The sequence below is a fragment of the Littorina saxatilis genome, linkage group LG15, assembly GCF_037325665.1.
Source record: "Littorina saxatilis isolate snail1 linkage group LG15, US_GU_Lsax_2.0, whole genome shotgun sequence".
Lineage (NCBI taxonomy): Eukaryota > Metazoa > Mollusca > Gastropoda > Littorinimorpha > Littorinidae > Littorina > Littorina saxatilis.
The window spans coordinates 38,654,992-38,668,908 of NC_090259.1; the positions used below are offsets into that span (position 1 = coordinate 38,654,992).

The following is a 13,917-nucleotide window of genomic DNA, read 5'->3' on the forward strand; positions in this document are numbered from 1 at the left end:
TAGTTGTACACCATGCGCGCTACGTTTGCTAGTAGAATTACATAGTAATTCACACACTGTCCACAAACATTGTGGTTGAGTGTTCAACTAGCAAAACCACAAACCTGCAAACTATGATGTAGTATTCATTTATCACCCCATCTACCCCAGTTACAGTCTACATCCCTTCTAAAACTATTCACTGATATTCTGCCATCCGACTGATGACAATTATCAACTACAGCGATTAACTGGATGTAGATTTTTTTTCCATGAGCCTGTTTGGATAACTAACAAACAACATACAATCCCCCCCACCCCCTCCCCCTCCTCGTCCCCACGTTCTGCATCTCTGCGCTCAGCATCTGTTATTGTCAAACTGAAAGTTGTCAGTATTACTCCTCTTCCTCTTCTTTGGCCCATAACCATCGTATGTTACTGGAATTTTCATTTGGGCAAGGTCCATTGTGGCCTCTTCTCCTGCAAGCCGAGGTGGTTGTATCTCGCAGTTGCAACCTGCCAGCAACGCTTACACATCTGTCAAATGAAAAAGGCAGCAAAAGTGAGACATTTTATTGACAAATCTCCTCACCACCCTCCTTCACATCATCCTTTTCCTCTCCCGCGCACATCCCCTCTCCCCCCCCCCCTCCGGGTTTCTTTTATGACAAACGATTACTGCTGCTGCTGATGATACTAATACTACTGCAACGAAAATGATGTAAAGATGTTGCTCGTTTTAAAATATACCTCTTCAGCCCGAGAAAAGAAAGGAATGAAAAAATGTTGCACGCTATTTTTGGCGGTGTCAGTGAAACATACCTTGTTTTGGGCCCTTGAACATAAAGGGGCAGTGGTGGCGAGTATCCCTCAGACTGTGTGCTGCAGCTGTCGTCGCTGCCTGTCCCACTTCGAATCACATTTCTGTCAAATACAATAGGACATAATACTTATTTCGATGGTTGGAAGCACAAAGAGACCGGAGAACAATCCTCCAGTATAATGTCATACTGTTCCAGATCTAACACGCTGTCAGTGCTCAAGACCACAAGTCACTCATTCTAGATCAAAACAACTATCTCTTTGTATTAGAAACATGCTAAATGCATCCATAAATATCATGATGATAATAGCAGAAGTGAATAGTCAAGAAGTCACGGTGCAAGTAGCGTACAACAACAAAACTATAATAAATGGGCATTTGAACTATGGCATTTTACTTGCTAGCTCCGTAATGCAAGTGCACATTGGAATACCCTAATCAGTCAGAAAATCAGTGTTGTCGTTGTAAATTCCCATACACCTATTGAGAGAGAGTCATTTTAGACCGGAACGCAAAACTGCCAACAACAAAAATGAAACAAACAAACCAACTTACTGTTGCTTCGGATAGTTGAACACGTCGGCAGCTCTCATCGCCATTTTCCCCGACAAAGGCCAGGGAAATAATGATACAATAAGCTTAGTTCTGATTGGTTAACCGCAGTCAGGATTACAAAAGGGTGAACGCGATTGGCTAATGGACATAGAGCGCTAAACCATGCAAACTCGTTTTGAGGCTTGCAAGGAAGTAAGTCCAGTGCAAACCTGAAAACCAAAAGTCCCTGGACTTGCTTCCATTTGCCGATTTTTATCCTTCGATTAAATTTGTTTAGTGGACTTACTTCTTCAAAAAGTCCATAAATATTGATCGCACATCTTAGAAATTTTGACACAAGATGCGCCTTTTTCCTCTCTGCATTATGATATGAAAATCTCATTTTTACCAAATTTGGACTTACTGCCTTCTGCCAATACACGGCAGAAATGTTGCCGCCGTTTTGTCTGTGTGTCTGCTGGTGTGTTGAGCGAATGAAGCATCCATCAAGCGAGTGCACGAACGTGTAGTGTGCAGGGTCGATTGAGTCCAGTTTTGGTTTGAACACGGACACCCCACGGTGTGTGTCACTGTGTGTGTGTGTGTCTGTGCACTGCACAGGAGCTTGTATCAAAGTGCCGGTCGATCATTATTTACTCCTTCATCCCTACAGTCTTCTTACAACTACATACAACGCATTCGCTAGCCTAGTAAGGGCGTACATGCAGGACTAAATAATGATCAACTGGCGGTTGGGTACAAGCTCCTGTGGTGCACTGTATAGGACTGAGACTGACACTGTGACAGACAGAGTAGGTAATCCCCCTAAAAATTGTTTTGAGATGGAAAAAGTAAGGTCAGTCAGCACAGTCTTTGGATGTAGTGCAACAGAAAATGTTATTTATAACTGACATTTTATATTGTCAGCGGTAAGAGTTTTTCTGTGCCTAAAGTTTTTAATGTTGTGATTTTGCAGGAAAAACTATGATTGAAGCTTATTGTAAGGCTTTGTGAAAGGGTAACTTTTTAACGAAGAACACATTCTTCCTCGGACAGCGTTCATTGAAGCAAACACTAAATGCGGCAGAATCTCATTCATCCTTTTTTTTTAACTGCCATTTTTAAGTGTCGCTGTGCATGTTGAAAGCTTCATGTTCAGAACTGATGTTGCTGTAGAACTGTATGTAATTGGCCAGCCTTTGGTTTACACTTAGTGGTTTATATGTTGCTATAATTACTAAAACTATTTTTTTTTAATTTTCAGGGGAAAAGCACCCGGACATCAAACATTCTTGCAATGTGTGGCAATAATGGTTTAAAATATTTCGGACAAAGCTCAAGGCGAGTTTAAATGTTCATAATTCTGATGTAAGTCAAGCTTATCTTTTATCTTGAGTAACTATCTCTGTCATGTCTCTCTCAGGCTGCGAAAGTTTTGAAACAGTATTTTTCTTCTTCATGTTTATAAAAAAAACTGCAGCACCTGTGTTCAATTTCTGAAGATGCATTATTACTACAGTGGCACCCCCCTTTTACGACCTCAAACAATCTGAGAAAATCGAGTCTAAAACAAGAACGAGTCTTAAAATGGGGGTAATTTTACAGAGGTTATGAACAGAAAATGTGAGAAAACAAGGTCTTAAAAAGAAGGGAGTTTTAAATTGGGGGGTCATAGAAGGGAGGTTCCACTGCATTAATCATGCCATGGAAATCATGATCAGTTTACAGATAAATACAATGACAATTAAAAGCAATTTGCAGCCCAGTGTCTTATTATTTGATCATATTCTGTCTATTTTTATCATTGCATCTTTGCTACAGAAATTTATGGTTACATCTTGACCAAAAGTCAATTATTATCAATAAAGCAAACAACATGCGCACACAAAAACATACTCAATTGTCAAGAACAGTGTCTATTTTATTCCATGTAGATCTCAAATCCACAGGCACACATCCTCTGCACAGTTCAAAGGTGCTACACATGAAACTATTCTTGGAATTCGAGCACTTTTCAACACATGTATATATTTGTTTTGCACAAGTTTTACTAGACCTGTGAATTCAACGCATTAATCAATACACTTTCAGGACTCTTCCCCAGTCTGTAATGCTCATGTCAGCTGTTTCCATGCACAAATAGTCACCCTGTATGTATCTTTCGCTTGATATGCAAGTGTCTAAACAGAAAGAAAAAACACTAAAAACCAAACACAAAAATTCATTCAGTGAGAGTGAATGTACACACATCCTAAAAAACACGAAATGAATAGTCATTCTGTCAGTCATTGATACTGATCCAAGACATTGATGTGACGAAGAAAGGGGTAAGTTTATTTTAGAAAGCTAAAATCTTTCAGAGGGAAATGGTGTTATCAAACACTGGTCGTTTCACATGCTCCCTGTAAATCACTGAAAGCAGACCTCTTCAACTTCAGAAGACCCTCCCTCGTCTTCTTTTTGAGGGGCTATCCAGAGATACTCCAGTGCCGAGAGTATGAAATAAATAAATATATAGCTGTCTGTCAGCGTTCTCTAGAATGAAAATGTCTCTACAAGGTGCAGAACTGTGCACATAATATCAGTGACATAATTAAAAAAAACACCACACACACAACATATGTTCAAACACTGATCCAAATGTTGGGGGTGGGCGTTTACTAGGTACTAACGGCGCTTACAAGGTAGATTACAGTACATTAAAAAAGCAAAAAACAATATACATTATTTGTATTTTTGACCAAATTATGACATTTTACACAGATTGAGACAGTCAGTGTTCCTCAAGGTGAACAAGGAGCTGTCAAGGTGTGTGTAAAATGTCATATTTTGGTCAAAAATACAAATAACATTGATGTATCGATTGGTTCTGGTTAGAATTCCTTTTAATTGTTTTTTTAATGTACAAACATGCACTATTTTGTAGTCTCAGCTGGCCGTCTAATATGGAATGTGACAGAGCATGTGTAAACCAACCCACACAGAAACGCACTTTGTTTAACACCACAATGTACTCCAATGCAGGCAGCAAGGAAGAAAGTGAGTGTACTGGCCAGTTGGATCTATAATGTCATTCCTATGACCCATACACAGCAACTGCACACGGCAACTCTTACACCTTCACCCGAATAGCCAATATCTTTCCTCAATATAACTCTGAATGATGCGTATCGTTTGGCTTTATTGATCTTTCCCTCTTCTTCTCCAGGACCAGGGCATCTTCAATCTCTTCTTTGTGTGTGGGCCAGTAGGAGCCTGCTGTCATCAAGCACCAGTGCCTTGAAGTCCTGGAGCATAAACAGAAAATCACCCATCAGTGAAGACAATTCAAACTTCGAAAAGGGTTGAAAAAATTAACCAAGAGCAAGAAAAAGTGTGAAAATAAAGAGTTACAGAAGAGTGTTTGTAATCTATTCATGTACGTAATGGATTGCAAGTGTGAGTAAAAGGTGGTGGTGGGTGGGAGAGGGGGGATGGGATATACCTTGGGCATTGGCTTTCCAGATTGTTAGCATTCTGACACACTGAGAAGTGTGAAAATGTGACGTGTTCTAGTGCTCCTGACGAGCAAAAGTGTCACACATCTTTAGCTACTTGGAATGAATGCCCAGTTTACCATTGCATTGTACAGTGAAACCCTAACTTTGCCCCCCCCCCCCCCCTTTAAAAATACACAACATTTGTCTTAAAAGACACTACTTTCTCAGATTCCTGTTTATAACCTCTATTCTAAGACATTCTGCTTTTCTTTGATTGAGTTTGCTGTATATATATATATATATATATATATATATATATATATATATATATATATATATATATATATATATATATATATATCCCATGACCTCCCTTCTTTGTCTCTGTTACTTCAGTATGGGTATATATGTTGTATTTTTATAGCTCAATAAATACATCATGGACTCCAAAAAATATATGATAGTGCAGATTCCGATTTGGGCAAAGGACTACTTTCCTCCCGACCTTTGACCTCGCGCCGAACAATGTGACACATTTGTATGAAGTTCTAAAATCGTATTGCACGGCTCAGAAAACCATATCAGTTGCACGCAAAAATGAATCTCAGAACTGATCTGATGTATGAGATGCAATAAGCAAAAGTTTCTTTCATTATGAAAGCAATGCAGGTCGAAAAAAACGAACATTCAACTTACAAGATAACCAGATGCTAGCGAACCAAAACAAAAACACGAGTACCCTCCCCTTGCATCGTTAGCAGACGACTTTTGAGAATCTGTCGGTAGTGTGTTTTGGTGTGCGCCTTCAGCTATCAAACATCGGCTGTTTCACGTGTTTTGCGAGCAAGTCTACTCTTTTGCCTGGCTCTGCAGTAAGTCCACATATTTTTCCGTAATCCAGTCATATTCCTTCAAAATGCAATCAATCGGCGGTGACAGACGTGTCGGTCGCGTTTTCCTCTCACCCATACCAGTTTAAGTTCATCCATGCAAACACACTCGCAAAACAGTTTATCACGTAGATACATTTCAAATAGGGAGCAAATGGTTAAATCTAAACCTACATATTTGTTCCCTAAGATTTGCTTCTCTGTCAATAAGCCTAATTACACACGTTCGAGAAAAACAACGTGGAATCAATTCTGAATCGAGTAAGCCAAATGGGTCCCAAACCCGTTTCGCCCGTTCTGCCGACCTGAAACGCAAAACAAAAGAATTGTGCGCTTCAACTAAATTAATTTCTATTCGACTTCATTACTTTCTTGCAACTTATGAACCTTTACTTAAAGCTTTTAAATGGTCTGAAAGTAGTGTTACCGCGTACTTATCGATGCACTCATTCGTTTTATTTTTTCAGCGACGGTCACTTAGTTAAGGTTGCAAAAGGGCTAAGTCTCGCTGGCAACAGTTTTACCCTGCACAGATCGCAACAGTGCCGCTAGTAGTCTACACTTTGTGTTTGATGGTAGAATGGGATATACAGATTACAACACTCGTGGTTTTTTATATGGCTTGTATTTCAGTCAAGACCCAGCGGGAATATCAATCGAGAGCCACTCGCCAGAGGCTCGTGTCTCCCGATGATATTCATCCGCTGGGTCTTGACTGAAATACAAGCCATATAAAAAACCACTCGTGTTGTAACCTATACATATATATATATATATATATATATATATATATATATATATATATATATATATATATATATATATATATATATATCTTAAAAGGGCTCCACTGTATCTCTAAATTTTTTCTCTACAAGAGGTATTGCAGCAGCATCTGTCAAGTGCTCAACCGCAAAAAGGTCAATTTGATATAATTATTCAATACTGATGTTTCAAGCTAAGCAGAACTGCTGTTTGACATGTGGTTGGAATGTGCTTCAGGGATTGTCTTGTTCAAAAAAAAATTAAACAGGAAGGCAGACATCTATTTGAACTGCAAAGCAGACACAATTAAAAAACCTACACATCATTATTATGACTTCCTACATAACAGCATGATCATGGAATCTGTTAGCCAATGTGCCAGATCATAACGATCATTATGGAGGCAGAAATGATCCCCTCAATCTGTAAAATATCCTTCTTTACAAACAGCATACAGGTGTAGCTAAAACAGAATTCATATTACAGTGGAACCCCCTTTTACGATCTCCCAAAATCTGATAAAATCAGGTATTAAAAAGCCGGAAGTCTTAAAATGAAGGTGAATTTGCATAGGTTATGACCAGAAAATCTGAAAAGCAAGGTCTAAATATAGGGGAGATCTTGAATTGTAAAGGTTTTTAAAAGGGGGGGGGGGATCACGGTACAGCACCCCAATTGTGAGGACTGTTCATTTATTTCCCTTTATGAGACACTAAAAGGTTGTGGGTACTGAAATTTAACTGCACAAAATATCTTGACAAAATCAGGATGCTGAAGCTGAATTTTCATTCTTTTTCAATATTTTTTTAAACCAGGAAATACACACATTCCCTAGAAATAGTAGAATGAAAAAAAAGCACCGGTAATGTAATTTGTGACTGAGACCTAAAAACCTCACCGTTAGTCATTATTTAGTATACCCTGTAACAAAGTCTTCGACCTCACAAATCTTGCAGAATAAAAAGGTACTTACTCGAATGATTGAGTTTGGAGGAGGCGTGAGGGTTGAGGGGGGGAAGCGGTGAGAGAAAGTACTTATAACTATAGTCCTGATTCACCTTTGTTTTTTGGGCCACCCAGACCACTAATTTACACCCCCACTTACACACAATTTTACTTATTTTACATTCCTAAAACACACACACATCCACACATAACAAATACACAACACGCACTGACTTTCTTGACATTGTTCAGTTGGATGAATGTAATTTCTTCATTTTCTGTGATAGCACTCTATTGCCAGTATTGGAATTCACAAAATTACCCTTGGCTCTAACATCATAAGTCTTTTTCTTTTAACTCCTGCACACAGAGAAAGTATCTATTAATAAGTATAACTAGTCCTCACTTACCTTCAAATTGTTATTCGGATCAGCCTTCCCCTTGCCCAGCAAACCAATTTCAGTTTGAGAAGACTTGGACCAGTCCTTGCCTCTGCATTTGCTCACACCTCTGCTAATTCCTCTCCCTATCCTGCCTCGATGTGCACTTCTTGAAGTTGAACGAGCAGCCTGGCCGCTTGTTGTTTTGAATGTAAAACTTCCATAGCCTGAAAATAAAGACAAATGCTTGGAAAAATACACTATATATTAATCAATCTCCCTTACAGTTAATGAGTTATTTGTAGCAAACTTCAATCATAATCAGGAAAAGCTCACTTGAGTTTTGACAGCTGGCACACAACGTTCACGCACACAACAGTACTTAGTTTGTACTCTTTTTTTCACGTGTACATACAAAAATACAATTTATATATATATATATATATGTGATTATATCACAAGCATAATACACACACACACACACACACACACACACACACAAACACAAACACAAACACACACATAATCAAACTCATGCACACAGTGACACTCACACACAGTCACATTCATGCACACAGTGACACACACACACAGTGATACAAGTCTCTCTCTCTCACACACACACACACACACACACACACACACACACACACACACACACACACACACACACACACACACACACAACAAATGCACAAGACACTGATATCCTCGACATTGTTCAGAGGGATAAGAATAATTTCTTCTCTTTTGGGTTACTATTATGAGAAAAGACATAATTTTCAGAGCCTCTCTATTTGTCTGAAACATGAATTGCGCTTTGCTTCGAACTCTCGCACGTTTACTGTTCCCTGTGTTCGATCAGTGACATGAATGGAATTTGAAACACATGCATAAGCTTATAAGTAAAAGCGCAACTTTAGAGACATATATTTGAAATGATCACCAACAGGCAACACATCTATATATATATATACGACTTGTGTCTGTGTGTGTGTGTGTGTGTCTGTGTGTCTGTGTATTTGTGTATTTGTGTATTCGCCATGCACGGCCAAAGTTCTCGATGGATCTGCTTCAAATTTGGTGGGCTTATTCAGAGAGACCCCGGACACAACCTCATCGATGAGATATTTCAACACGTGCTCTCAGCGCGCAGCGCTGAACCGATTTTGGTTCCACCTCAGCTATTTTGGTTCCACCTCAGCTACCCGGGCCCCCATACCGACACACCATAGCCGCTACACCACATCACAACGCCAAAGTTCTCGGTGGATCTTTTTCAAATTTGGACACCGTATTCAGCTACACCCCGGACACAATATCATCGATGAGATATTTCAACACGTGCTCTCAGCGCGCAGCGCTGAACTGATTTTGGTTTTTGTGTTCATTTCACCATTATAAGTAACTCTTCCTTATCTTCTCCAGTGTTTGGCGTTTATCTCCCTTCCTTCGCGTGGCTTTCCCGTTCAGTTGTAAGTTACTATTACTATTTTTAGAATGTCACTGCGCTGTCCACTGCGCTGTCCACAACGCTTCCCTTGCACCCGTAAGTTGTTCTTACTGTCAAAGTGAAAAGGTCGAATCAATTTATAGCCACGCGAAAAATACACTCTCACCTATCTCTATATATTTATAGATACAGATATGCATATATATATACGGCTTCTGTGTGTGTGTGTGTGTTTGTGTGTGTGTGTGTGGGCAAAAACCTGTGTATTGTAGAGTTCTGTTTGTGATGTGGTCTAGCGGCTTTTGTCTGTCTGTATGTTCTGGCATGTGAGAAGCCACAGCAGATAATATAGGGCTAAGAAATAAGCTCTAAAATTCTCAATCCCGTTTGACAGGACTTCGCCTTCAAAGGTGATTGTGGTGAACCGCCACGCTGTCTGTCTCTGTTTCGCGCCGTTCACCCCAAATTCCCGTTTCTGAGTAACTATTTTTAGAATGTCACTGCGCTGTCCAGAACGCTTCCCTTGCACCCGTAAGTTGTTCTTACTGTCAAAGTGAAAAGGTCGAATCAATTTATAGCCACGCGAAAAATACACTCTCACCTATCTCTATATATTTATAGATATAGATATATATATATATATAGATACGGCTTCTCTGTGTGTGTGTTTGTGTGTGTGTGTGTGGGCAAAAACCTGTGGATTGTAGAGTTCAGTCTGTTTGTGATGGGGTCTAGCGGCTTTTGTCTGTCTGTATGAGGTAGTGCGGGCATTAATTCGCTCCCGCCTCCTTTACGGGTGCGAAGCTTATTTCGCGACGCGCCCGGCGCTCATGAAAAAACTGGCTATTATAGAGTGCAGGGCGCTCAAAATAGCTCTGGGACTCTCCCAACAAGCGAGTAAGAGTCGAGTCTACAGCGAGTGTGGGTGGCTGCCCCTTGTGGATGAGATAAAACTCCGTTCAGCTCAGTATGCTGTCAGAGCCCACGCGGTAGAGAACTCTGCCTGCGAGGTCCTGACTGACTTTTTTCCTCAGCACCAAAATTATGAGGCCAACACCAAACATAGCACTCAACTCTTGGCCAAAACGCTACCCTTATCCGACACAGTAAACCGCATTCTAGCCGATAGCGGGGTGAAGGTCAGTGAGCTGGCCAGGGTCCCCCCGCCCTCCTACCCGCCTTGGCTTGAGGAAACCCCTACTATCATATACGACAGTGAAGATAATACTACCAAAAAAGATAACCCCGTCTACCTAGCTACTGTTACAAAAGAAACCCTAAACTACAAATTCTCGGAGCATTTAAAAGTCTTTACTGACGGATCCAAATTTGCAGACGGCAGCGTTGGCTGCGCCTTTGTGATCCCAGATCTCAAAATCTCAAGGAAATATACTCTTAATAAAGACATCTCCATATTCTCAGCCGAGCTATTTGCCTTGCTCATGGCATGCACTTTTATAAATGACCTCCCAGTCACACCGCGTGCGGTAGTTTTCTGCTCTGACTCGCGCTCTTCATTACAAGCTCTGCATCGAAACACATCAAATCGGGCAGAGCTACAAAGAGAAATCCTCTTTATATGTCACCAGTTAATCTCATCCGGCACATCCGTATCATTTCTCTGGGTCCCCTCTCACGTAGGGGTCCGGGGAAATGAACTGGCGGATGTCGCTGCCAAAGAAGCGGCAGAATCTAGCCCAGCTAACACTAACATCGGCTACTCAGTAACCGAGTTCTACAGTAAAATCCGTAAACTCATTCGAAGTCAGTACGTAACATCTCTGTCCTATCAACCCATTGATATGAACGATCTACACCCCGATCTCCCAACAAACCTCCTCACTATCTTCAGACGCCTCCGTGCCGGCGGCTGCCGCTTCCATATCTTTAACAAGTCCTGCCATTGTGGAGAACCCTATTCATTTCAACACATTTTCGCTCCATGCGCTACAAATAGAATTACCTTTAAAACCTTATATGACCATATGCAGCTCCATGGTCTGAGTCCCCAGGATTATCTGCGCAGTAGCAGTTCTCTAGGCTGGTCACACAGCTTGCTGCTGTGCCGACTGGTCAGGGACTCGGACATGGGGCTGTGGGTATAACTAAGCCCAGATTATCACATCAGCGTGTTTCAGTTTGAGGTCGAGTGGCTCCCGCCATCCCTCCTGATTCCAGCGACTACCTTCTAGACAACATATCCTCACCCAAGGCCCACTAGTCGCCAAACTGTACATATTGTTTTTATTACCACGGCCTTCGTGGCTTACATCTTAATCCTTTTATTTGTAAAAAGTTTTGAGATTTATTGTTCGTGTTCCTCTTACTTGCTCATCTATTTGGTTTTATTGGTGATCCTGAAAGGTTCCACTTTTTAACTCGATTTGAAATAAAAAAAAATAATATTACAAGCCCGTTATTCAAGATATAGAATACAGACTTATAATTCTTACCAAGAAACATCTTAACTACTTTTCATTTTAACAAATTCCACAGAGCATTATCAACTCAACCCCACCCCCTGCCCTCCTCTCCTTATTTTTTTGTTTCTTTCTTTCCTCTTTTTGAAAGCGGACAAACACTCAAGTCCTTAATGGCTCAAAACCGTAGGACTTTTAATATTAATTTTAACTGTCTGTATGTTCTGGCATTTGAGAAGCCACAACAGATAATATAGGGCTAAGAAATAAGCTCTAAAATTCTCAATCCCGTTTAACAGGACTTCGCCTGCAGAGGTGATTGTGATGAACCGCCACGCTGTCTGTCTCTGTCTCGCGATTCACCCCGGCGAAGCCGGGTATTCCTCTAGTGTCATATGTACTCCAAGATAATCTGACTGAGTACTGCTTCTAAACAAAGTACGAGCATGATCTTCGTCAGGGCTTTTTGACTCGCATCGATCGATTCATTTGCAGTCCTGCTGAGAGCAACTTGTACACTGATACTGACTTGTCCTATTGAAAGCTTTATTTCCTGTCAGACAACGTTAACTTAAGCTGGAAAATGACACTTACCTTTTCAGACTACAATGATCACAGGAAGACGCCATTGTTGACACATTTGACAAGGGAAATCACCCAACCATTACAAGAGTGCTCTTTCCTTGGAATCTGTTACGACAATTAATTAGCTATCAAAACTGTTGAATTTGCAAAGTTAAGTTATGAGGGCCCCAAAGGGGGGGTATCATCACGATCACGGGAAGTGAAATTTTAGCTTTCACGATCACAGTTACCTTGATTTTTGTTTTCACGATCACAAACACCTTGACGAATAGAGGATCATAGAGTGATACAGCTGTGAAAAATGTACGTTGAAAATAAAATGCTTTGCAATAATGCCCATCACGATCACGAAAACAAATGACGATCACGATCACGAGACTTGATTTTTGTGTCATCACGGACCACGGGCAAAGTCCCATCACGATCACAGAAATGGAAATTTCGGCAATCACGGTCACAGAAAGGTCAAAAAACGCCAATCACGATCACGATTTTAAACCCTTTGGGGCCCTCAGTTATTCCTCATGGATGGTAGCATTATTTGTAACGTAGAATCTTACGGTGATGCTTTGAAAGCGATCTGAAGGCCTTTTCCCGGCGGATACTATCCCTTTAAATATGATTTATGCTTGAAATGCTGATTGATTGTGTGTGGTTTAAGCCCGTCTTTAAATGAGCCCGAAGCCGACCTCGCGAAAACTTTGTGAAGTCTGTTTCCGAAAACTCGTGCTAAAGCTTCGTGCGTCCAGCTTCGCGAAGTATACTTGGCATAGTCGACTTCGCCCAGTCAAGGACAGGCTTATAAATGGTGCTGTCCCAGGCACTCTTAGAGATAACTAAGAACACAAATTCGTGGTATGTGCACTTAAAAGACCGTTGGGTCGATATATTTGTGAATGCATTGTTTTGTCAACAACAAACGTTCCAACAACCTACCTTTCTTGTTTTTTTTATTCTGAATTTTGGAACGTTGGCAGTCTCTTTGTTTTTGGATTTTCTCTTAGAGATAAACACTTCTTCATGTTCCTTGTTTGATTGACTTCGTTACTTTTATGCATGTAATCATAAACCATTCTTAGAGTTGTGATGTTGAATCACGTTGCCACTGCTGTAGCTTTGGTGCACGTGGTTCGTGTTGTACGAAGTCTATTTACACTCGGTGTGACTTCTGCTACAATAATGATGTTTGAAGTTCATTTCCGTACGAGTAACATTTTTGTACGGAAGTGTTGGGTTCAGCAAAACATGCTTTTCAAACAAGATGTTAATATACTGGTGTTTTTTTGTTGTTGTTGAGATGTTTATTCGACAAGAGCGCAGTCAGCACATCGTCTGGGGCCCGTCATGGATTTGCAGCTGTTCATGGGGTCCGCTATATATCATGACTTGTTGCAATAGATCCATAAAAACCAGTGTAGCGGTCCAGAGACACGCTGACTTGACTACCGTTACGGCCTTGCAGCTATGTAATACATTAGATCATCTCCAGAGGGAGTGTGTGTGTGTGTGTGTGTGTGTGTGTGTGTGTGTGTGTGTGTGTGTGTGTGAGTGCGTGTGCGTGCGTGTTTGTGTGTGTATGTGTGTGTGTGTGTGTGTGTATTTGCGTGTGTATATGTGTGTGGGTGTGTGTGTGTGTGTGTGTGTGTGTGTGTGTGTTTGCGTGT

General features: G+C 40.8%; 1 long non-coding RNA gene across 1 annotated transcript; it reads right to left on the reverse strand.

Annotated features, from left to right (window-relative positions):
* Window positions 1–4,197: 4,197 nt before the first annotated feature.
* LOC138949280 (uncharacterized) lies at window positions 4,198–12,384 on the reverse strand. The gene is made up of 3 exons (XR_011450215.1): window positions 12,263–12,384; window positions 7,826–8,022; window positions 4,198–4,623 (listed from the first exon to the last, which is right to left on the reverse strand). It is a non-coding gene; the product is annotated as an uncharacterized lncRNA (long non-coding RNA).
* Between the last annotated feature and the right edge of the window lie 1,533 nt (window positions 12,385–13,917).